The 25,981-nt window shown below is 41.4% G+C and overlaps 2 protein-coding genes and 1 pseudogene across 2 annotated transcripts in view; 1 reads left to right on the top strand and 2 right to left on the bottom strand.

Annotated features, from left to right (window-relative positions):
• Nucleotides 1-25,981, top strand: part of LOC112806790 (uncharacterized) — a 909,505-nt gene that overhangs the window by 692,063 nt on the left and 191,461 nt on the right. The window lies entirely within an intron of this gene.
• LOC112806782 (uncharacterized) overlaps nucleotides 1-25,981 on the bottom strand; it is a 293,799-nt gene that overhangs the window by 226,980 nt on the left and 40,838 nt on the right. The window lies entirely within an intron of this gene.
• LOC112806500 (uncharacterized) lies at nucleotides 1,142-25,713 on the bottom strand (annotated as a pseudogene).

Raw genomic sequence — 25,981 nt, 5'->3', positions numbered from 1 at the left:
AAATTCCAAAGACTGTCCAGCAAGATAAGGTACAAATATCACCCTGAACTGAGGCAAAGGGGGTCAGGGCCTGGAGCTTCTGAGGAAAGGAAAATACTTCACACGGTGTTAAGAAGAGCACATATTTGGTAATAGGATATTTGTCCTACCTTACAGATGGGTCACTGAGATAAACTTTGTCTCTGTTAATAACCCCTATTCGGGGAAAGACCCCCAAATTTAGATTCTACTGTGTGGTTAAGGGAGGGGGAAAAGATTCTCTTGAGCTGCAGGTTCTCATGTACCTTCAACTCAAGTTGTCCACAGGACAAAGGGGCACATTCAGGGATTGGGGGGATGGAGAGGCTGTCCTGAACCCCTTAAGTCCCCTAGCTGAAACTTCCTTAGGAGTTTCACATATTAAAAGGTCACCTGATAAACTGTTTCTTATCATTGATCCAGCATTTTGACAATAGGTCAGTTGAGTCAAACTTGTATCAGGAGGCAATGATGCAGGTGTATTTTCAAAGTTAGCCCTGTGGCACAAGTAATGTAATTGATGAGGCATTTATATAAAAACAAAAGAACAACTATGCTTAATGATTAGATCAAATGTTAAGCCAGATTCTGACTCCTAAGGGTAGCCAGTTGAACAGACATCTAGATGTCAGACTTGAAGTAATTTCAGATAGAGTGAGGACAGGTAGTAACCACTTAACATATCTTTCCGGTTTATAGTTCAAAGGCACCTGGTAATATTTTTAGTGACCTATCAAACCACAGCCCTAAGATTGTCTATACATGACCTATTAGGATGATTGTGTTACATCAAGTCATTTCTATTAAGTTTCCAGAGCTTCAGGAAAAAAGGCAATTTTCATTCTCAAATGATTCCAAGTGAGAAACATGGGAGAAAAATCAAAATGTGAATTTGCGGATTGGGGGCCAGGCATTGGACGACACTAGAAAAAACTCAGGATTTAATCCACTTTATAATGAATAGTATTAAAATCTTTTATCTACAAAGATGTGTTACTGAAACATATTTTTCTCTATAATCCCTCTCATTGTTACCAAACAACTCAGCCCGATGTGGGACCGGAACCCAGGACCCTGGGATCATGACCTGAGCCTAAGGTAGATGCTCAACTGACTGAGCCACTCAGGCACCCGGAAGTGAGCAGTCCTTAAACATTTTCTCACATTCTTTACATCTGTAAGGTTTCTCTCCAGGATGAATTCTGTGACATCCAGTAAGAGTTGCATGCAATATAAAAACTGAGCTACAATCTTTACACATGTAGGGTTTCTCTCCAGTCTGAATTCTGTGATGTTGAGTAAGCATTGAGTTCTGGTTAAAGGCCTTGCCACATTCTTTACATTTGTAGGGTTTCTCTCCAGTATGAATTCTGTGATGTTGTCAGTTAAAGGCCTTCCCACATTCTTTATATTTGTAAGGTTTTTCTTCAGTATGGACTGTCTTATTTATGTATAGTCTTGATAACTAAACATGGTCCCAGGTTCAATGCATCTGAACGTTTCCCCTCAAGAATTCTCTGATGATCACCAACATTGGAGGACTGCTTGAGTGCACTCTCCTATTGATTATACCATCAGGATCCTCTCCCAGGGGCGCCTGGGTGGCTCAGTTGTTAAGCATCTGCCTTCGGCTCAGGTCATGATCCCAGGGTCCTGGGATCGAGCCCCATATCAGGCTCCCTGCTCAGCGGGAAGCCTGCTTCTCCCTCTCCCACTCCCCCTGTTTGTTTTCCCTCTCTCGCTGTCTCTCTCTCTCTGTCAAATAAATAATCTTTTTTTTTAAAAAAAGATTATCTCCCAAATGGATATTCTCATGTATAATAAGGTTAGAGCTTTGATAAAACACATCCCCACCTTTACTAGATTCATAATGGTTCTCTGGAAACTGAATCCTCACACATCTATTAACATGGAGGCCCTGGTTAAATGTCTTCTCTGATTCACTGCATTTAGCAATTCTGTCTCCATTGAAAATGCTCTGGTAATTTTGTAGGGTTGAGTCCTCTGCGAAGGACTTCTCAAATGGATTCCACTTAGCATTTGGTTCTTCATTTTTAAATCTCTGATTATCAGAAATATTTGACTGAAAGGTCAATCCAATCCTATTTTGAAATTGGTCCAAATCATTATTTTTAGCAAGGACTAGGTAACTATCCAGATTCTTCAAACTGTCTTTCCACAAAGAGTTATGTTTGAATACTTGGTTGGAGGTTTTGCTTACAGAAACATGCTTTGTAGATGCAGCTGACTAAAAAAGGGTGGTTTTTCAAAATGTTGTATATCCTTCACTTCTGGCAGTGAGATTCTTATTAAAGGCAGTTGTCTCAGTTTGGATATGTCTTTCCTGATGTCTCTGATGCCCTTCACTCTCCCCATCATTGTCCCATTCTGTCAGTAAGTGTAACTTCTTTTTTTTTTTTAAAGACTTTTATTTATTTATTTATTTATTTATTTATTTATTTATTTGAGAGAGAGAATGAGAGATAGAGAGCACGAGAGGGAAGAGGGTCAGAGGGAGAAGCAGACTCCCCGCTGAGCAGGGAGCCCGATGCGGGACTCAATCCCGGGACTCCAGGATCGTGACCTGAGCCGAAGGCAGTTGCTTAACCAACTGAGCCACCCAGGTGCCCGTAAGTGTAACTTCTTAATAGCACTATTTTTTATCTACCCACTGATTCTTTTTGGAAAGAACCTTCTATACTTGGATTTGGCAGGAAGCTCTGGGTGTCATGTGAAGATATGGCTGAAAGACACCAAAAAGGAAAAAGCAAACTCATTCCACTTACACTTTCAGATGATATGATGACTTCTAATATACAAGCTTCAAATCAATCAGAGAAAGTCAGAAAGATGGCTGAGAAGGAATCATCAGGACTTCATTCCTCCATGGATATGTACCTTTGCACACAATGTACTGACCATGTATCCTAATAGATAATTCTGTGGTATTGTCATGTTGTAGAACAAATCACTTTCCTATACTTCAAAGAATCAGGACAAGTACCACATGAGCACAAAATATTTAGAAAGAAGGAATTTTATGTTTTTAAACACTTTATTCCTGGGCACCTGGGTGGCTCAGTCGTTAAGTGTCTGCCTTCGGCTCGGGTCATGATCCCAGGGTCCTGGGATCGAGCCCCGCATCGGGCTCCCTGCTCCGCGGGAAGCCTGCTTCTCCCTCTCCCACTCCCCCTGCTTGTGTTCCTGCTCTCGCTGTGTCTCTCTCTGTCAAATAAATAAATAAAATCTTAAAAAAAAAAGACTTTATTCCTTTATTTGAGAGAGAGAGAGAGTGATAGAGAGCACGGGGGGTAGGAGGGGTAGAGGGAGAAGCAGACTCCCCACTGAGTGGGGAGCCAGACATGGGGCTAGATCCAGGATCATGAACTGAGCCAAAGACAGATGCTTAACCAACTGAGCAACCCAGGTGTCCCAGAAAGAAGGAATTTGAAACGTAAAACTGGAATGAACACAACAGGATCTTCTGGAAATAGGAACATATCAACAATACGAAGAGATGGCTGTCAGAAAAGATCAACAAAATTGACAGCCCTTTAAATTAAATCAAGTAAGAATGAAAAAGACCAACTGAAATGAGAAATGAAGAAGTGAAAGCAGACACAATAGAACTGATACCATAGAAATAAAAGTAACTATAAGAGGAAACAATAGATAATTATATGCCCACAAATTGATACCAAAAGACAATAGATTTCAGAAAATGTATAACTCATTTGGATTCCATCATGAAAAAATATAAAAAAAAATCACACCTCATCTATAACTGCTGAGTAGATTGAAAGAGTAATGAAGAAACTCCCAAAAAGGAAATGTCTTGTGCCAGATGAATTCACTGGATAATTCCAAATGACACTTAAGGAGAAAGGACCTCAAATCTCCTCAAACATTTCCAAGGAGTGAAGATAAGAGAAATTATCAAAATACTGTCTCTGTGGTAGCAGCATTAACACGTTATCAAAGCCAGGGGAAGACACTACAAGTAAAGGCAGCTACAAACTACTACCAGTTAGGAATATTCATGCAAAGTCCACAACAGAATACAGTGGAAGGAAATAGCAAAGAAAAACCTGAAATAAATAAAAGAGAGACCAGAATAAATAATACTGAAAGTAATGCCCAGTTTTACCAAAATAATAAACACGACTGGCAATGCTTTGACTGCATAAACAATTATATACTAACATATCAGATAACTAAGATAAAAACCCCACAAATAATTCCTAAAAATGTACAAGTTACTAAGACTGAATTATAAACCTTGAACCAAAGAAATGGGAAATCTTCTTAGACCAGTAACAAGAACGAAAGTTGAGTTTGGAATCAAAACTCTCCAAGCACAGAAAAGCCCAAGACCTAGAATGTTACTACATTTAATGGACTCACTGAGCTCCCTAAATCAAATCCTGTGCTGCATGATTCTTCTCTCTCTTTTGTTCAGATTAAGTATTGTCCTTTATTTTGTCTTCAAGGTCACAAAGTCAGTCCTCTGTTTCTTCCAGCCTGCTGTTCACTGCAAGCCTCTTTCCAATCCCCTGTATTGCATTGTTAATCTGTTTGATTTATTTTTTTAACTACTTTCTCTCCGTGGTAAGGTTCTCACTATCCTTTTCTCAACCCTGAGAGTATCCTTACAATTTCGGCCTTAAATTCTCCATCAGGCATGTTACTGATAACTATTTCCCTTAGATCTCTGGCCATGGCTATATCGCGTTTCATTTGGGATGAATTCTTCTGTCTTGGCATTTGGTCTAAGTCTGCCTTCCTCTGTATGTTAGAAATGTCAGTGAGGTGTCCTGCTTTATCCTTCATACCAGTGGTCTGCAGAGGCTCTCCTTTCCTACTCTGGGCAATGTTTGCTCCCTGGACTAAATACGGGGAGTTTTAACTAGGTGTGCTCTGGTCTGCTTGTGAAATGAAACCTGACATCGGCCCCACCAGAACTGAGGCCCTGCAGAAGTCTCTGCTCAGGAGATGTGATGGGGGCAGGGCCCACCTTGCTGGACCTGAGGCAAGCTGCCCTGAGAAGGGGAGTTCTACCAGAGCACGGGGGGGTGGGGCTTGGCGCAAGCAAGGCAGACAGTCAGTGTCCTCAGTGAGTGGGGCTCTGTGTTTATGCTACAGGGCAGGAGAGGGAAATGGTGCCATCCAACTCCCGTGTTCTTGGAAGCACATCTAACTGAATGTTTCCTCTCAGGGAAACACTCCTAGACTACTGAATAATCTCCGCAGTGTGTGCCCCTGGAATTCTTCAGATAAATGTTTCTAGGTTGTCTGTCCTGAGGCTGTTTACCCACCTTTAGTCCAGAAGAGCACAGCGCCCTCTTTGCTCTAACCCAGCCAAGCAGGCTGACCATTAAAACTCCAGGCTTTAAGACATACTAGTTCCAAGAGCTCATGGAATTCAACCCCTCTTGTTGTCCAAGCCAATGGCTTTGGGGAAGCCTTCTCCTTATGCGTTCCCCTGAGGGCCCCTCTGTCACGCCGCTTCCCCCACAGCCACAGCCCCCCGTCTTCCACAGCACTCCCACTTTTCTCTTTCTAAACCATGTCTCCGATCTTTCTGCCGTCCGGGATGTGGCCTCTTCTCTCCTTTCACTTGGGGAACATGTTCTGTCAGTCTTCAAGTCCATTTCTGGGGTATTGAGGATGATTTCGTAGTTATCTAGTTGTGTTCCTGACGTGTGATGAGTCTCGGGTCCTCCTATTCCACGGCCGTTTTCCTCTCATGGGAATCCTTGTTGGTATAAAGCTGTGAAAACTCAAATTTTACAATGTTGGAGAATACAAACCCAACACATAAAAATTTGTTGTTTCTACATAAAAAAAGAACAATTCCAAAAATAGAGATATAATACATTTACAGTAACATCCCCCCAAATAAAATGCTTACAATTTAACATAATAGGAGAGATAAAATCTGGAATGATGAAAACTATAAAACATTCTTCAGGATTTGAAAGAAGAAATAAGCGGAAACACATCCATGTTCTTGCACTGGAATACTTAAAACTACTGATGTGTCAATAAAACTTAAAGTGGTCTACAGATTTAATGCAGTCTCTATGAAATTCCCAATGCTGGGCGCCTGGGTGGCTCAGTTGGTTGAGCGACCGCCTTCGGCTCAGGTCATGATCCTGGAGTCCCGGCATCGAGTCCCACATCGGGCTCCCTGCTCAGCGGGGAGTCTGCTTCTCCCTCTGACCCTCTTCCCTCTCATGCTCTCTGTCTCTCATTCTCTCTCTCTCAAATAAATAAATAAAATCTTTAAAAAAAAAAAAAAGAAATTCCCAATGCCATTTTTGCAGAAAGATCAAAATCCACCCTAACTTTACATGGTTTGTTACAGGATAACACATACCCAGAAGAATCTGGAAAATGAACAGCACACTTCCTGATGTAAGGCACACTACAAATCCACAGTTATCAAAATAATGTACTATAGACATAAAAACAGGCATAGAATAATGGAAGAGTGAAGGTGAGCTAGACATGTACCTCTCCAATATTAATGTGTACGACAATGAACTGAGAAATTGTTAAAATTCATATTCTGAATTGGATTTCTGGGTGGGGTCTGAGTTTCTCACAAGTGTGCAACTGATGTCAACATCTTTTGATTTCAGAGCCACACTTACAAATTCCAAAAATAAAAAATAAATAAATAAAATAAATCATGGATGGAGTGCCTAGGTAGCTCAGTCGGTTAAGCATCTGAATTCAGCTCAGGTCATGATCTCAGGGTCCTGGGACTGAGCTCCATGATGGACTCTGTGCATCACTAGAGACAGGAAAAGAAGGAGACAAATCACAGAAAAAGTCTACTCCAAGATCATGGTGATGTGAATCCATATCAAGAAATGACTTGTGCGAGCAAATGAAAAGAAAGCACAATACAATATTTTCATAATACATTTGTTAGCCATGTTGGGGAGAAAAAACGATATAAAACACTAGTCACTACAGAAATCACACAATAGGGGCACCTGGGTGGCACAGTCAGTTAAGCATCCAACTCTTGGTTTTCACTTGGGTCTGATCTTGGGTTGGTGGGATGGAGCCCTGCATCAGGCTGCCCACTCAGCATAGAGTCTGTAAGAGTTTTTCTCTCCCTCTTCCTCTGCCTCTACCCCTCCACTCTTTCTGTCTCTCTAAAGTGAACGGATAAATTTTTTTTTAAGATTTTGTTTATTTGTCAGAGAGAGAGAGAGCTCACAGGGGGAGCAATAGGCAGAGGGAGAAGCAGGCTTCCTGCTTAGCAAGGAGCCCCATGTGGGATTCAATCCCAGGACCCTGGGACCATGACCTGAGTCGAAGGCAGATACTTAACAGACTGAGCCACCCAGGAGTCCCTGGGCAAATCTTTTAAAAAAGAAAAAAAGAAAGAACAGAAATCATACAACAAATTGATTTTTTTAAAGATTTTATTTATTTATTTGACAGAGAGAGACACAGTGAGAAAGGGAACACAAGCAGGGGGAGTGGGAGAGGGAGAAGCAGGTTTCCCGCTGAGCAGGGAGCCCGATGTGGGACTCGATCCCACGACCCTGGGACCATGACCTGAGCCGAAGGCAGATGCTTAACGACTGAGCCACTCAGGCACCCCACAACACATTGATTTTTAATACATTTCTAATTCAAATTTTAAAAATAATGATGTGTTTAGAGAAACACAAAGCATTCTATCTCTATGGTCTTGGTAGAAGAAAGTTTTCTAAAAACAATAAAAAACACTAACCATGAAGGTTGAAATGACAAAATTGATTAAAAGAAAATTAAGAACTTCTCTGTATCACAATCTCAAGAGATAGAAATAGAGGTAGAGCGAGAGAGGAGACAAAGGACTCATTCTCATAATACATACAGAAGTACAAAGACTCAAGGAAAAGATATCACAGCAGAAAAAATGGGCACAGTAACTAACTAGACAGTTTGACAAAGAGATTATCCAAATGTTAATGCCCAACTCCATAGTAACACAGAGTAACACCACCAACAAAAAAGCCAGTAAGTCCATGACTTGGTAATGTCACATACCAACCAGGAGCCCAACATCAAAATCACAAAAGCTACCAAGTTTTGGAAAGTATGTAGATAAGCCAGAAATCCCATGCACTGCTGGTGAATGTGAACATTGGTAGAGGTGTTTGGGGAAGGGTTTGGGAGTATCTATTAAAGTTGAACATATCTAGGGGCACCTGGGTGGCTCAGGTGGGAATATAATATAATACAATACAATACAATACAATACATTTACAGTGACATCCCCCCAAATAAAATGCTTACAATTTAACATAATGATAGAAATAAAATCTGGAATGATGAAAACTTCACGCTCCGTGGGAAGCCTGCTTCTCCCTCTCCCACTCCCCCTGCTCGTGTTCCCTCTCTCGCTGTATCTATTTCTGTCAAATGAATAAATAAAATCTTTTTAAAAAAAAATTGAACTTATCTAAACATATTTATCAAAAATTCATTCCCACATAAATAGCCAGAGGTTATGTGTGCATGTTCCACTAAAAGACAAATTACAGATTTTACATGACAGTCCTACAATGAGGACCAACCCCCTCCCATTAACAGGAGAATGATGCAATCACTTGACCTTCACACAATGAGCAAGGTAGGGAAGCATGAATTTATGAGCACTGGAATAAGAAAAGCAGAGTAGATCCTGCACAAGTAATACCCAGGTACACAGGACATTATTTGCATGGGGACATTCTCAGACCAAGATACATCCTCACTACTCCCCCCTTCCCCCTACCCCTGTCACCTTTCCAGACATTCTTAAGTATAAATACTCAGGGCTACTGCTTCCACATCCTCCCATATCACTCTAAGAAATGAATCATCTTTGCCTGTCTTTGCCAACAGTCCTTGGGTGTCATAGAAAGAGACAAATAAAGAAAAAAATAAGTTATCACACTTACTACACTGACATGCATGTGTGTTAAAATGCTCATGTGCAAAATAAATGCCCATCATAGCACCTCGGTGGAAGTAAGCAATAGGAAGCACCAGGACTTTCCTCTTCCATGGAGACAAAAATGGATCAAATTACTTTTTAGAGCGCTCCAGAAGCCAGTTAGGAAAACAAGCACCCCCAGGCAAGTACAAATGAAGAACCGTATCAGAAGTAAAGGAAAGTTTGTGACACTTGCCCACAACAGCTCCTCACCCTCCGTGACACTCCATGGCAACACTGTAAGAAAACTCTTATGTCTCCTCAGGAAAGTCACAAATGAGTGACCTGTATTTTCAGTGATCTGGCTTCTTGGCTGCTGCCTGAGGGACATGTTTCGGTCATGCCTGACATGGAAGGTGGAAGGAATGAGACCACCCTCTGGATGCATTCTAGTAGCTGCTCAGACCAAAGGTGAGCATTTGTTCAACCAATGGAGAGACTACAGAGCTGAAGACAGAGAGAGGAAGGTATCATGGGTTCTAAAAAGTAACCACACTTTGAAAACTGGGAAATTACAACAACTCAGACGTGACAAATGCCCAGAACATGCGTGACAGGCCCCAGAATTACCTTATTTGTGTTCCTCTGTACAATGCAAGACCATAATCCTGGGCCCAGAGGATTCTTTTTTTTTTTTAAATCACAAATGTCAACAAAAGATAATAAGGTAGACAAAGAATCAGGAAACTGTTTCAATCAGAGGAATTAAATTAGTCTCCAAAACTGGCCCTGAATTAATAAAGAACTACTTACTGCCTGACAAAGAATTCAAATACCAATCATAAAAATGCTCATGGAGGGGGCGCCTGGGTGGCTCAGTTGGTTAAGTGACTGCCTTCGGCTCAGGTCATGATCCTAGAGTCCTGGGATCGAGTCCCGCATCAGGCTCCCTGCTCGGCGGGGAGTCTGCTTCTCCCTCTGACCCTCTTCCCTCTCGTGCTCTCTATCTCTCATTCTCTCTCTCTCTCTAATAAATAAATAAATTCTTAAAAAAAAAAAGTGCTCATGGAGGAAGAAGAAAAACAGATAACTAAATGTTATCAGGAAAATGATACATGACCAAAATGTAAACCCAAAGACACAGAAAATATGAGAGACAATCAACGAGAAATTGGGAGCTGAAGAGTACAATTACTGAAGTTAAAAACACACCAAGGAGTCACCCACAGACTTGATCAAGCAGAAGAAAGAATCAGACAACCTAATGACCCCTGGTTTGAAATTATCTGCTGAGAGGACCAAAGAAAAATGTGGAAAAGGCCAGCGTCTAGGGACGCATGGGACACCAACAAGTGGTCCCATATATACTTAAGGGGACCCCAAAAGGAGAGAGTGAAAGGGGCCAGAGGGTTTAAATGAAGATCTAAGGGCTTGTACTTTCCACATATGTGGAAAAAGGAGATAAAGTCAAGAGGCTCAGGAAATTCAGGATAGGATAAATGTCAAGACATGAACATGGGGATTCATTATAATTAACCTATGAAAAAAGTCACAAGTGAAAAGAGAATTTTGTTTTTTTTTTTAAAGATTTTATTTATTTATTTATTTGAGAGAGAGAGAATGAGAGATAGAGAGCACGAGAGGGAAGAGGGTCAGAGGGAGAAGCAGGCTCCCTGCTCAGCAGGGAGCCCGATGCGGGACTCGATCCAGGGACTCCAGGATCATGACCTGAGCCGAAGGCAGTCGTTCAACCAACTGAGCCACCCAGGCGCCCAAAGAGAATTTTGAAACAGCATGACAAAAGCAACTCATCTTGTACAAGAGAGCTCCTACAAGATTATAATTGGGATTCTCAGCAGACTGATAGGAAGAACTGCATGGGACAGTGTATTCAAGTACTGAAAGATCAAAATATCCACCAAGAGTACTCTATCTGGGAAAACTGTTTTCTATGAAGGTAGAAATGAAGACTTTCCCACATAGGAACTGCTGTAAGTTTACCAGTAGACCTGTCCTACAAGAAATGTTAAAGGAAGGGCACCTGGGTGGCTCAGTTGGTTAAGCGACTGCCTTCGGCTCAGGTCATGATCCTGGAGTCCCAGCATCGGGTCCCGCATCGGGCTCCCTGCTCAGCGGGGAGTCTGTTTCTCCCTCTGACCCTCCCCCCTCTCATGTGCTCTCTCTCTCTCTCATTCTCTCTCTCAAGCAAATAAATAAAATCTTTAAAAAAAATGTTAAAGGAAGTCCTTCTAGTCCTTCTAGTATAAATTAAAAGACAGTAACTTTATGACAACATAAAGCTTCCTGCTAATTATAAATATTTTCAAAATTATAGAAACCGGTAGTGTTATAATGAGGTAGCACAAGCTGCTTTTATTTCTTTTTTTTTCAAGATTTTATTTATTTATTTGAGAGAGAGAGAATGAGAGATAGAGAGCACAAGAGGGAAGAGGGTCAGAGGGAGAAGCAGACTCCCTGCTGAGCAGGGAGCCCGATGTGGGACTTGGTCCCGGGACTCCAGGATCATGACCTGAGCCGAAGGCAGTCGCTCAACCAACTGAGCCACCCAGGCGCCCGCTGTTTTTATTCCTGTTACAAAATGTTTTTAAATCAAAGCATAATAATCATAAATGTAGATAATAAAGTAAACAACATAAAAGATAGAATTTGTGATATCAGAAACAAGGTACGTGCAGGAATGGACATAAGTAGAATAATTTTGTATACAATTGAGAATCTCAGTTTAAAATGGTTTTTGAAACATTCAGTTGTTTTAAGTTATCTGTGTGAAAGCACAATGAAAACACATATGGAACACACGAAAGTTAATACCACAGCATAATTAAGGATAAAATATAGTACCTAAACTTGATACGGAGGTAGGAAATGCTTCCAAATTACTTTCAATTCAAAAAGTGTTTCTCTTACGCAAGGAGAATATATATTCACTAATAGATAGATGATGAAATTGATTCTATTACTATGACAACTCACGTAGGTATGATACAACATATACTGACCACTAACCAAGGAAAGAAATACACAAGATGAGTCACAAAGTATGTATGGGTAATATTGATACAGACAAATACATACATAATTTTACTGGCAAAGGGCATCAGGTTGATACATATTTGAGGTAATTTCATGTTGTCTTAAAATCTACTGAGGTAAAAATTGTCATCCTATAATAATAAAATACACAGGTAAAACGGAAACCACAACTACTTAATGTTGTGGGAAGTCCCAGACAATAGGAAGCACATGATTATGGAATTGCAAAACCCGAGTAAGACAAAATTTAATCCAAAAAAGTCTACATTAGGGTGCCTGGGTGGCTCAGTCATTAAGCGTCTGCCTCCGGCTCAGGTCATGATCCCAGGGTCCTTGGATCCAGCCCTGCATCAGGCTCCCTGCTCAGCGGGAAGCCTGGTTCTCCCTCTCCCCCTGCTTGTATTTCCCCTCACTGTCTCTTTCTCTATCAAATAAATAAATAAAATCTTTAAAAAAAAAAAGCCTACATAAAATATAGATAAATTATTTAACAGGGAAACCACTATGTAACTGTATTTTTAAGCTGTGATTGTGACCCCATGAAAAACAAGCATTGAAATTGTTGGCATGTCTTCACTGACAGTCAAATTGTAAAAAGTACTCACTAAAATCAGCCATAAAAAAGGCTAAAGAAAAATTTTATGAATAAGCACTTAAAAGACATTAAAAATGTATCATGTTATATAGTCCTCTTTTATGCAGAATGTAAAGCTATAATTCATTCTGTCGAACCAAGAAAACAAAATTGTTTCATTTCTATATAAACAAATACCACCAACATGTAAAATATATTGACAATACTTTATAAAAAAAGTATTTGGATGAATTCAGGTACATTCTGAGGAACGTAGAAGAAAAATCTAATGACTAATTTTCCCTGAAGTAAAATTACATTTATAAACAAAAGTTCTTCTTAAATATGTGGATTGTATTAATTATCAACTTCACTTCTTTTAAAGCACATGCTCATGTCCTATCAGAACTCTGGATCTAAAAAATCAGAAATGGATCTAATCTACAACTAATTAGAAAGTGAAAACACACATGGCACAGTCATAAGAACTTCATATAAGATGAAACTATAAAATGATGCAATTATTAATAAATAAAGTAACAACTGAGACTATATTAAAGGCTACAGATTTTGAATTCTAAATGTTCTCGCTCCACTATGGCATTATTTAGGTAGGAATTCTAGGAAGCAAATAGGTACATTATATTATTTCACCATTGAGGAATGGAACACATAGAGTGAAAATTTCTAATATTAGTTCATATGAAGTAAATTGAACTTTTGAAGAGAAATATAGGATTAGATTTTCTCATTTTAGGGAGCTACTTTGTGATCTGATGAAGTTACTGAATCGCAATTTTTTACAGTTAAGATTAAAGCCTCCATGACATTGGAAACATTAACCAGAAAACATGGAATGTCTGCCTCTAGTGTTCCCAGCATTTCTGCACCAAACCCCATATGCCCACCACTACCCTGACATATATCTCACACAAGGCAAAAGAGAACTTACAAAGGGCTTAACATTAAGATCCTCAAAATAAGGAGATTTCCCCTGAGCCCTCAAAGCAATGGAGAAGCTCTCAGATTATGGAAGCCCTCCCACTCCAAGGAGAATCTCCTGGCCCTCCCTGTGGATGTGATGGACCACCACTGGAGCTGAAGCAGAATCCTTAGAGAATGTAAGAGCGTGATAATGTTGGATAGCAGGTGTCCCTCTGTGAGAGGGAGGACCAACACCACTAGGCTTTTCTTTCTTTCTTTTTAAAGATTTTAATTTTGTTTATTTGACAGCGAGAGAGAGAACACAAGCAGGGGGAGTGAGAGAGGGAGAAGCAGGCTCCCCACTGAGCAGGGAGCCCGATGCAGGGCTTGATCCCAGGACCCTGGGATCATGACCTGAGCGGAAGGCAGACGCTTAACGACTGAGCCACCCGGGCGCCCCAACGCTAGGCTTTTCACACTAATTTCCATTCAAGGAGAGCTACTTGAACCAAAGTTTAAGGTCTATATTCCTCCTTCACATTTGGTCCTCCCCTCTGTCATCTACTTCAGTCATTCCCACTGACCTGGATGAAAGGCTACGGTCTCCTTTCTCATCACACCCCAGAGCTCCTTCTTTTGTTCCAAAAAGGAGACCAAGTCTGGCTTTGATACAATGAGACTTATTAGAAAAAAGGAAAATGAGTATTGCTGGAGATTCTTTCAATCACTATTGTGCTCGGTAGAGAAGAGAGGTCATTATAGAATTCTAGGAGACTGAGCCACCAGGTGGCCCTCTCGCCATGTTTTATGGTGCAACTTGGTAAGTTTACTTTTTTTTTTTTTTTTTTTTTGATTTTTTTATTCATGAGAGACAGGGAGAGAGGCAGAGGGAGAAGCAGGCTCCCAAGGAGCAGGGAGACCGTTGCGGGACTTGATCCCAGGACCCTGGGATCATGACCTGAGCCGAAGGCAGACGCTTAACGATCTAAGCCACCCAGGTGCCCAGCAACTTGGTAAGTTTTTTTTTTTTTTTAAAGATTTATTTATTTGAGACAGCGAGAATGAGAGAGAGAGAGAGAGCACATGAGAGGGGGGAGGGCCAGAGAGAGAAGCAGGCTCCTCGCCGAGCAGGGAGCCCGTTGCGGGACTCGATCCCGGGACTCCGGGATCATGACCTGAGCCGAAGGCAGTCGCCCAACCAACTGAGCCACCCAGGCGCCCAGCAGCTTGGTAAGTTTATTGAAGTAGCACGGGGACAGAGACAGAGCTACTACACTTTTGTTTTTTAAAGATTTTATGTGAGAGACACAGAGAGCACGTGCACAGCCATGAGTTGGGAGTGATGAGGGAGCAGAGGACAAAGCAGAAGCTGACACCCTACACTGCTCCCCCCCCATACATGTGACATTCCTCAGGCACTCCTGGCCACCCTAAAGGAAAAAGAAATGGTTAACTGGAGATCACAGTCCTGCAGGACAGGAGGCTCCTTCAGTTTACAAACGTCCTAGTGATTTCCAAGGAAGAAGCTTTCTCATCAATAGCCTAACTTCCAGAGACCCATAACTCAGTTTCCTGAAGCCCTAACATCATCCCCCCCTCCATAAAATTGAGGGAGGCTGAGGCAGAAGGAAATGTACATAAAATTGAATTTCTTCTAAACCTGAAGCTCGGTGACAAGGACATGTTATAGGAGGAATATAACATCCCTCCAGTAAACTCCCAACTGTCTTCATGTTAGTGCCTCATTAGAGGGAAAAACAGCGTTGGCTCAACAATAACCAGGTCTCCATTATCCTGAGTCTTCTTTAGCATATGACAGTCCTTCTGGACACCCCCTTTGACCTCACCTCCCCAGCTCCCAAGTATATAATCAGCCACACCTCACAAACCCAGAGCAGCTCTTTCTGCCCACAGGTCCTGTCCCATGCTTTAATAAAATCATCTTTTTGCACCAGAGACATCTTAAGAAATTCTTTCTTGATCGTTGGCTCCGGATCTCACACCACAGAACCTCATTCATATTCCAAAACTCCATCAGATGGAGGGGCAGAGGGAGAGGAAGAAGCAGACGCCCCGCTGAGCAAGGTGCCCACCCCAGGGCTTTATCCCAGGAACCTGAGATCCTGACCCACCAAAGTCAGACACTTAACTGACTGAACCACTGAGGGATGAAAAGAGCTACACTTGTAATGTTTGAAGCTGGTGGTTACATGCTTAGCGCTCAAAGGGGTGGGCTCCTATAGGGAGCATTAGATCATAAATGTTTCCACAAATCTCCTTTCCTTTTTTTTTTTTTTTTTTAAGATTACTATATTTGAGAGAGTGAGTGAGTGGAGGTTTGGGCAGAGGGACAGGGAGAGACCATCTCAAGTCTACTGTGCACTAAGTTGGTAGACGAGCTCTACAGGGCTCGATCCCATGACCTGATACCATAACCTGAGCCAAAAATCATAAGCAAAGGGGCTTAACCAACTGAGCCACCCAGGTGCCCCTCCTCAAATTTCTACTCCTAAAACTACTTTTGAAAAATGTCTCTGGTGCTTTTCATTCAGTTCTGATGGGAGAACAGAAGGCAAGCTGAGGACAAAGCAGAAGCTGATGCCCCACAACGCATCCCCCCATAGGGAGCCAGCACTCCTGGCTGCCCTAAAGCCAAGGAAAGGAAAAACAAATAGTTAATTTGTAGAGATCACAATCCTGCAAGACCTGAGTCTCCCTCAGTTTACAAATGTCTTAGCAATTTACAAAAACAAAGCATTTCTACCAATGGCCTAGCTTCCAGAAGGAAATGCAGATACAATTAAATGTCCTTATAACCTGCAGCCCGTTGACAGATACCTGAGGCAGCCTGAGTGTAACGCTCCTCTGGGAAGTTCCCAACTATCTTCATGTTAATGCCTTGCTAGAGGCAAAATAACCTTCGCTTGACAATAGCAAGGCCCCCACTATCCTGTAAATCTTTTTTTTTTTTTAAAGACTTTATTTATTTATTTGACAGAGAGAGAGACAGCGAGAGAGGGAACACAAGCAGGGGGAGTGGCAGAGGGAGAAGCAGACTCCCCGCTGAGCAGGGAGCCCGACGCGGGGCTCCATCCCAGGACCCCGGGATCATGACCTGAGCCGAAGGCAGTCGCTTAACCAACTGAGCCACCCAGGCGCCCCTATCTGTGAATCTTAACATATGAAAGATCTTTCTAGAAACCTCCCTCTTCCTTACCTCCCCCAACCCCATAGTATATAATCAGCCACCCCTCACAACCTCAGGGCAGCAGCTCCTGCCCACGGGCCCTGTCCCCAGGCTTTAATAAACCACCATTTTACACCAAAGACACCTCAAGAATTCTTTCTTGGTCATCGGCTATGGACTCCAGCCCACTGAACCTTACCCATATTCCAAAACCCCATCAGGTTTCATATTGATTATTGGTGGATGTACAGGAAGTCATGAGACCCTTTAATAATGAAGCAACCGGGGCGCCTGGGTGGCTCAGTTGGTTGAGCGACTGCCTTCGGCTCAGGTCATGATCCCGGGGTCCTGGGACGCAGTCCCACATCGGGTCCCCCCTGCTCTGCGGGGAGCCTGCTTCTCCCTCTCCCTCTGCCTGTCACTCCCCCTGCTGGTGCTCTGTCAAATAAATAAACTAAATCCTAAAAAAAAAAAAAAAAAGAATGTACCCAACCAGCACTTATTAGATCATTATCATAACTACGCATGCTGAAAGTCGGCCTTCTGGGCTAAAAGGGAACATTTTTCTGTTTCTATGTCTCATCTTTTCACCAAGGAACAATTTTCTGTCCTTAAATTAATTTTATAGTTTTACTACGAATTCCAGTTTTACTTAAATTCCAGTTTGTTAACACATAGTGTACTAGTAGTTTCAGAATTTAGTATTCTTCACTTATGTACAACACCCAGTGCTCATCACAAGTGTCCTACTTAACCTATCACCCATCTTTTTTTTTTTATTTTTAAGATTTTATTTATTTGACAGAGAGAGACACAGCGAGAGAGGGAACACAAGCAGGGGGAGTGGGAGAGGGAGAAGCAGGCTTCCCGCGGAGCAGGGAGCCCGATGCGGGGCTCGATCCCAAGACCCTGGGATCATGACCTGAGCCGAAGGCAGACGCTCAACGACTGAGCCACCCAGGCGCCCTATTTTTTTTTTAAGATTTTATTTATTTATTTGACAGAGAGAGACACAGCGAGAGAGGGAACACAAGCAGGGGGGAGAGGGAGAGGGAGAAGCAGGCTTCCCGCCGAGCAGGGAGCCCGATGCGGGGCTCGATCCCAGGACCCTGGGATCATGACCTGAGCCAAAGGCAGACGCTTAACGACTGAGCCACCCAGGCGCCCCATCCTCTCACCCATTTCATCCACCCCCCAACCCACTCACTATCCGCCAACCCTTAGTGTGTTCTCTAAAGAGTCTGTTTTGTGGTTTCCCTAGCTCTTCTTTCCCCTATGTCTATGTTTCATTTCTTAAAATCCACATGAGTGAACTCATCAGGTATTTCCTTCTCCGACTTATGTCATTAGCATAATACACTAGCTCCATTCACATCATTGCAAATGGCAAGATTTCATTATTTTTTATAGCTGAGTAATATATCAGTGTATGTATTTGTCCTTCAGTCTTTAAGGATGTTGAAGGATGAAGGGGTCACCTGTGTAACTTCTTTATGGTGACAGGAGTTGTAGACATTTCCCTACCTAAGGATTGCAATTGGTTACTCTCTGTCCCTACATGTAACTATTATAGAAGGCCATTGTCATAGAGTCCAGAGGGGATATTGGGATGAATTTGTTTTGAGTAGTAAGCATCATCTGTTGGCTGGGTGAAGGAACAGGACCTGCTTAGATATATCTCAACAACAGGAGGGAACAAAGCACAAGAGAGAACATGTTAGAATTAATAATACAATGAAAAATCAGACAAGGCATGAGAAGCCCCATTGGGATGACCATAGTCCACCTACCCACCGGGAATTTAAACAATCAGTAACTGACAAAGTACAGAGAGAGAGAGAGAGAGAGAGAGAGAGAGAGAGAAATAAAGAAACGGATGCTTAACGGCACAGAACAGAACTCATGGTTACCAGGGGAAAGTGGGTGAGGGGACGGGTTAAAGAGGGTTTGGGGATTAAGGAGCGCATCTGTCCTGATGAGTAAGGGGTGAGGTACAGAACTGTCAAATCACTATATTGTACACCTGAAACTAAGAAAACTTTATGTTAACTAACTAGAATTAAAACAAAGTATTATAAAGTCAGAGACCCCGGGTGGCTCAGTTGGTTAGTTGGCTGACTCTTGATCGGACTGAGGTCAAGATCACAGGGTCATGAGATGGAGCCCCAGGTTACCCTCTGGGCCCAGGGTGGAGTCTGCTTTAGATTCTCTCCCTCTCGCTTTGCCATTCCCCTCCCCAAACACCACCAGTCACAGGTGTGCTTTCTCTCTCATAAAATAAAACAACTGCTTTTTAAAAATTCTTTTAACAGTATAAAATAAAATGTAGAATTAAACTGTCATGAACCAAAAAGGAAAAAAATTAATTAAAAAGTTACAGGGACTGTGCATATCAAAAAGCATTAAAAGACTATGAAGAAAAAAGTGCAAAGCTTCCTGAGTATGGTGCTTTCAGTCTACAGTGGGAGAAATAAGGCATCTGATTGGGAAGACCTCTATTGTTAAATAACTTGGCAGGTGAAGACCCAGAGAAATTTGTTACTTGGTTTGAGTTTCCTCATAACCTCATTCTGGTGAGGACGAGTCCTCTTCTGGTTGTAATAAGTCATAGAATCTGAGAGGGTTTGTGGTTCTGCTTAAGTTCTTGTGTAGTTGAAGTTGTTTTTTGGCCAGCAATGGAAGTCACTGTTTCTGAGCTGCATCCCAACTTGCAGCCCAATGCACTGCAAGTTAAAAGAATCACTTGGCATTCAGTTATGACTCTACTAATAGGAAAATGATTTTCTTTTGGAATACTGCATGGCCACAGTTCACTTTAGTGTCAGAAGCACAGATTGCAGGTCTGTGGCACAGATGCATCTGTCTCTTAGAAATTTAAAATTCAGGGTGCCTGGGTGGCTCAGTCGTTGGGCGTCTGCCTTTGGCTCAGGTCATGATCCCAGGGTCCTGGGATCGAGCCCCGCGTCGGGGTCCCTGCTCCGCGGGAAGTCTGCTTCTCCCTCTCCCACTCCCCCTGCTTGTGTTCCCTCTCTCACTGTGTCTCTCTCTGTCAAATAAATAAGTAAAATCTTTAAAAAAAAAAAAAAGAAATTTAAAATTCTTCACAGTGTGGCCCATTTAAATGCTTGATGCATTCTGTAGATGAGATTCTGAATGAATCCAAACACAAAAAGGACATTAGCTCCTCTCACTAGCGGGTGGCAGAGACAACTTCAGCACCCAGCAGCCATCCCACAGGGATTCCCACTCGTGATACAAATAATTCGGGTGCTGCATCAGGGGAAACACAGAAGAATCAGCCCCTTAGCATGCTGAGCACTTTCAATTTAGTCAGGCTAACTCCAGAGAAAACCAAGACCCAAAATACAATCCACCATCTCCAGGGTGACACCTGAAGGAGAAAGATGACTCTAACTAGCACATTCAATCATAGCTAAAACATATGATGACATAAAAATTAAGATTAGTCATTGAGAGTTTCTGAATTTGGGGGGAATCAGGACGGGAGAAAACAAATATTTCCATTTGTTTGCAAAGATATTTTGTGCAAGTGCTGCAAGTCAGGTGATCTAAAACAAAAAGTTTCTTAAATCTGTAAAACACAAAATACTTTTTAAGGTTTTTTTCTTTACATTCTACTTAGTTAACATACAAAGTAATATTTTAGGTGTACAATAGTGATTGTACAATTCCATATAACATTTCATGGTCATCACAGGGACAGTCCTTAATCCCCATCACTTATTTAATGCATCCACCTACTCACATCCATTCTGGCAACCATCAGGTTGTTCTCTTAAGGGTCTGTTTCTTGGTTTGCTTCTCCATTTCTTTCTTCTTTCCCATTGCTCACTTGTTTTCTTTTTTGAATTACAAATATGAGTGAAATCAGGGGCGCCTGGGTGGCTCAGTCATTAAGCGTCTGCCTTCGGCTCAGGTCATGAACCCAGGGTCCTGGGATCGAGCCCCGCATCAGGCTCCCTGCTCGGCGGGAAGCCTGCTCCTCCCTCTCCCACTCCCCCCACTTGTGTTCCTGCTCTTGCTGTCTCTGTCAAGTAAATAAAATCTTAAAAAAAAAATTTATTTTTAAATATGAGTGAAATCATATGATACTTGTCTTTCTCGGACTTATTTCACTTGGCAGAATACTCTCTAGCTCCATCAATGTTGTGGCAAATAACAAGATGTCATTCCTTTTAGGGTGATAAATATTCCCTTCTATATATATATATATATATATAATCTTCTTTATTCATTGAAGAGTCAATGAACACTTTAGCTGGACTGTTTGAAGCAAAAAGACTCACTGACTCTCACTGTTGAACTGTGCCTCCAACAAATCCTTACCATGCAAAGAGCCAGAGCATGGAACTATACTCATTATGGCGCTGAGGAAAGGGAGGAAGTTTCCACACAGCAGTGAAGCAGCTTCCCTGAAAGATCACCCAACTACAGTGGCTCTTACCTTGACTGGGGTTATCTACTTGGGAAACAAGTGCTTGGGTGCAACCATGGAACATGACTTGCTGATCTGGCCTATTCCACTGTCCAGAAGGCTTCTTCATCTCAAACATCTATTCTACCATGTGACATTTTAAAACTATGCCCAAATGATTGCATCATCCAATACCCTCCACCATCCCTTGTCACTGATCTAGGCCTGGGAAAATACAGTAATCGTTGACATCCAACAGCATTAGTCCTCAGTAAGACACAGGAGATCAATCAAATCATCAAGATAAAGCAGGAATTCCCTAACTCCTGAGAAACCCACATTTGCCAATTCCTTTTCCCCATTACATGTATTTATTAGATAAAATCACCAAGAGCTGCCTGTGCCTTTGCAGTGACTAAAGGGAGCCCTCTGGGTCCCTCCCCACATTGAAAAAACTTCTTTACATTTCCTAATAATAGGTCTTATCTTTCTAAGGATGGTGCCTTCATCAAATTTTACTTAAGATTCACATCTCACATCCCCGTGCTAAATGTCTGAATTAATACCCATTGGCCCTCCATCTCTCTAGTCTCAATTAAGCGTTTACTGAGGACACTCTCTCCACAACACAGGCAAAAAAAGAATGGTTGTAGTGACTATGTAGCTGGAAACAAAAACGAGGAAAAATATAACTGGAGATCTGGAGAGAACTAGGAAATAAAACAAGGAGAAGTTATTTTTCTACATCCAGGGAGTCAGTTGGGCAACTCAGGACAGTTGTCCTCCTCCACGTGCTAATTCTTCATCTTAAATATTTTCTATCTCTTACCTGGGCTACCATATCACTCCTATTGGGATAGATTTCTCTTTCTTATGGGCTATTACACACGTAGCATGGTCATATGCACATGTGTACCTCATAGACACAGCGAAACAATTCAATGAATAAAGTGGGGCACATACTTTAATTTGGGGCCATGGTGCAATGCTTTAGAGTCCCAAGGCTAAGTCCAGAATATACCATTCCAGCTAAAACAGGTTTAGGAAAGTTCTGTGGGAGTCTTCTCTAAGGGACACAGAGGGAAAGCATTGGGAGAAAGGAGAGATGGTGGCTCACAAGGACAGATTGCCGATGTGATACCAGAAGTTCCATTAACTCGTGACTCTGCAGCGTGTTGTCTCGGGAATGCACTAGTCAGAAGGGCTCCTGTCAGTGCAAGGCCCCTGCAAAACTACTGGCTACACAAAATGGATGCCAAGTAGCAGTATCATGGAGTATGTGAGCTAAAACATCAACAATACCTCTTATGTTACATACCTCTGTAATATACCCATAATAATAGCATAGTATTCACGAAGAGGAGAAAATCGTATGATGGACTAGGGGAAAAATAATCACACATCATTTAAACATTCAGACCACCAAGGAAATGGATTCCTAGGTATATTATTCTACTCCATTACCAAACAGGTGATTGATTCCATCCGTCACCTATAACCCTCAACGAGACAGGTTAACACTGGAGGTAGGATAACACATCATTCATTACACATCCACGTCAATACGTTAAAAACCATTATATTTTCTTAATGAAAATATATTAATTTCACACATAGACTAATTTATGCATTTCAAATCCACTCTATTATCACCATTTAAAATACAGAATACACATGTGAGAAAGCATCCGAGTGCTGCTAGAAGGATGTGGGAGTACTTAATTCCAAAAATTTCAAGACTGAGGTAAATTCTTAAGAAGCTATACGTACAACAGTTTGGCATTGTAGGGGAGAGTTAACTCTCCTCTTTGGGTTTCCGTCAGGATTTCTTCATTTCAACCACATCAGCTCATACTCTCTAATGATTGCACTTATGAATATACATTGGTAGTTTACTGGACTGACACCTCTTTTTCCTTAAAGAACAATTAGTAAAACCTTGTATTTCTAATATTGAGGAAGTTCTTTAGTTTTAATATATGGAGAAGCATGTGCTCTGAACACCTATTTCATGGTATCTAACATCAGTGTTATAACCGTAAGCAGCATCTCCATTGAGATATACTTTATGTTGTATATTATACTGTCCATCTTCCATGGAAAATTAGTTATGCATGAGTCCCACCTAATGTAGCAGGGCATCTAATATCTTTGACTTAGCAACAATCTGCCACATGGCCCTACACCCAATGGAATAAAAGAATTTTCTGAAGTGATTTCAGAGTAAAATACATTAATACTGTTAGTCACAAATCCTGAATAGGATTGATGAAAAAATAAAAAACACATATTAATTATACATATGTAAAAGTCCATCCACTAAATCTGTTGAAACACAATAGCATACACATTTTCTAAATGTTTAAGTGTGATTATTCCTTATAACTATTTTCATAAGAGTGATGTCTGAATAGAGTGACTAATGTATTCCTTTTACTTGATTTCTGTGACATTTATTGGCATTTGATGTTCAACTAAATAGTTTTCTAAACATTGACATCTTTCAATTTACTTTCTTTAATGCACTCTTTGGTGTATGCTCCAAGCCAACCTGTGATGCCTTGGTGAGCCCCCGGGCCTGGGAGTTGAGGTTGTGGTTCAGGGTGAATGTTAGGCTTAGGGCTTTCTGAAGGTCTTTCTACATTCCTTATGTTCCAAGGGATTGAGTCTAGGATGCATTTTGTGATACTGAGTAAGGATTGAATTCCAGAAAAGGTTTGTCCATTTTCTTTACATTTTACAGTTTTGCTCCTACATGATAACTATTGGGAGATCCAGTGAGAGGTTGGACACATTCTTTAATATTTGTATAGGTACTCTCCTATATGAAATCTCTGATATGGAGTAAGGAGAGAGCAGTCCTTAAGTGTTTTCTCACATTCCTTACATTTGTAGGTTTCTCTCCAGTATGAATTCTGTGATATCCAGTAAGGGTTGTTTGCCTGCTAAAGGCTTTGGCACATTCTATTAATTTGTCAGGTTTCTTTCCAGTGGAATTCTATGTTTAGTAAGGTGTGCATGCTAGTCAATGGCCTTGCCACATTTGTTGTATTTGTAAGGTTACTGTCCAATATGAATTCTCTGATGTGCAGTAAGGGGTGAGCACTCCTCAACCATTTTCTCACATTCTTTACATTGGTAAGGTTTCTATCTAGTATGAATTTTATGATGTTTAATAAGGATTGAGTGCCTGTAAAAGGGCTTGCCACATTCTGGACATTTGTAAGGTTTCTCTCCAGTATGAAATCTGTGATGTTCAGTAAGGTCCAAGGGCCAGTTAAAGGTCTTGCCACATTCCTGACATTGGTAAGGTTTCTCTCCAGTATGAATTCTGTGATGTTGAGTGAGGTCTGAGGGCTTGTTAAAGGCATTGCCACATTCCTGACATTTGTAAGGTTTCTCTCCAGTATGAATTTTGTGATGTTGAGTAAGTTTTGAGGGCCACTTAAAGGCCTTGCCACATTCTTGACATTTGTAAGGTTTCTCTCCAGTATGAATTCTCTGATGTCCAGTAAGGTTTGAGGGCCACATAAAGGCCTTACCACATTCTTGACATTTGTAAGGTTTTTCTCCAGTATGAATTCTGTGATGTCGAGTAAGTTTTGAGGGCCACTTAAAGGCCTTGCCACATTCCTGACATTTGTAAGGTTTCTCTCCAGTATGAATTCTGTGATGTCGAGTAAGTTTTGAGGGCCACTTAAAGGCCTTACCACATTCCTGACATTTGTAAGGTTTCTCTCCAGTATGAATTCTGTGATGTTGAGTAAGTTTTGAGGGCCACTTAAAGGCCTTGCCACATTCCTGACATTTGTAAGGTCTCTCTCCTGTATGAATTCTGTGATGCTGAGTAAGGGTTGAGAGTCTGTTAAAGGGCTTTCCACATTCTTGACATTTGTAAAGTTTCTCTCCAGTATGTATTCGGAGATGTTCGGTCAGGGTTGAGCATGATTTAAAGGCTTTGGAACATTCCTTACATTTGTAAGGTTTCTCTCCAGTATGAAGTCTGTGATGTCGAGTGAGATGTGAGTGCCGGTTAAAGGCCTTTCCACACTCCTGACATTTGTAAGGTTTCTCTCCACTATGAATTCTGTGATGTTCAGTAAGGTTTGAGGGCCACTTAAAGGCCTTGCCACATTCTTGACATTTGTAAGGTTTCTCTCCTGTATGAATTCTGTGATGTTGAGTAAGGGTTGAGAGCCTGTTAAAGGTCTTTCCACATTCTTTACATCGATAAGGTTTCTCACCAGTATGCATTCGGTGATGTTCAGTCAGGGTTGAGCATGATTTAAAGGCTTTGGCACATTCTTTACATTTGTAAGGTTTCTGTCCAGTATGAAATCTGTGATGTTTAGTGAGGTGTGAGTGCCGGTTAAAGGCCTTTCCACAATCTTGACATTTGTAAGGTTTCTCTCCAGTATGAATTCTGTGATGTCGAATAAGTTTCGAGGGCCACTTAAAGGCCTTGCCACATTCTTGACATTTGTAAAGTTTCTCTCCAGTATGGATTTGCCTATGTACATTTATTGATGAACAGTCCTTAAAGGTTTTATCACATTCTTCGCATTTGTGTATTTTCTCTCCAGTATGCATTTGCTGATTTTGAGATAGTGTTGAGTGGCAGTCAAAGGATTTACCACATTCCTTAAAAATGTAAGTTTTCTCTCCCCCAGGGATTATCTTATTTATATTTAGCCTTGATGACTGACTAAACATGGTCTCTGGTTTATTGCGTCTGAATGGGTTTTTTCCTTCATGAATTCTCTGAGGATCACCAACACTGGAGGACCGGTTAAGAGCTTTCCCACATTCATTATACTTATGAGGATTATCTCCCAAAGGGAGACTCTTATGTATAATATGGTT

This window comes from Callorhinus ursinus, unplaced genomic scaffold, assembly GCF_003265705.2.
Source record: "Callorhinus ursinus isolate GAN/ISIS: 27379988/994484 unplaced genomic scaffold, GSC_fseal_2.0 scaffold101, whole genome shotgun sequence".
NCBI lineage: Eukaryota > Metazoa > Chordata > Mammalia > Carnivora > Otariidae > Callorhinus > Callorhinus ursinus.
Note: the sequence above shows the minus strand (reverse complement) of the source record. Positions and strands in the feature narration are given on the sequence as shown.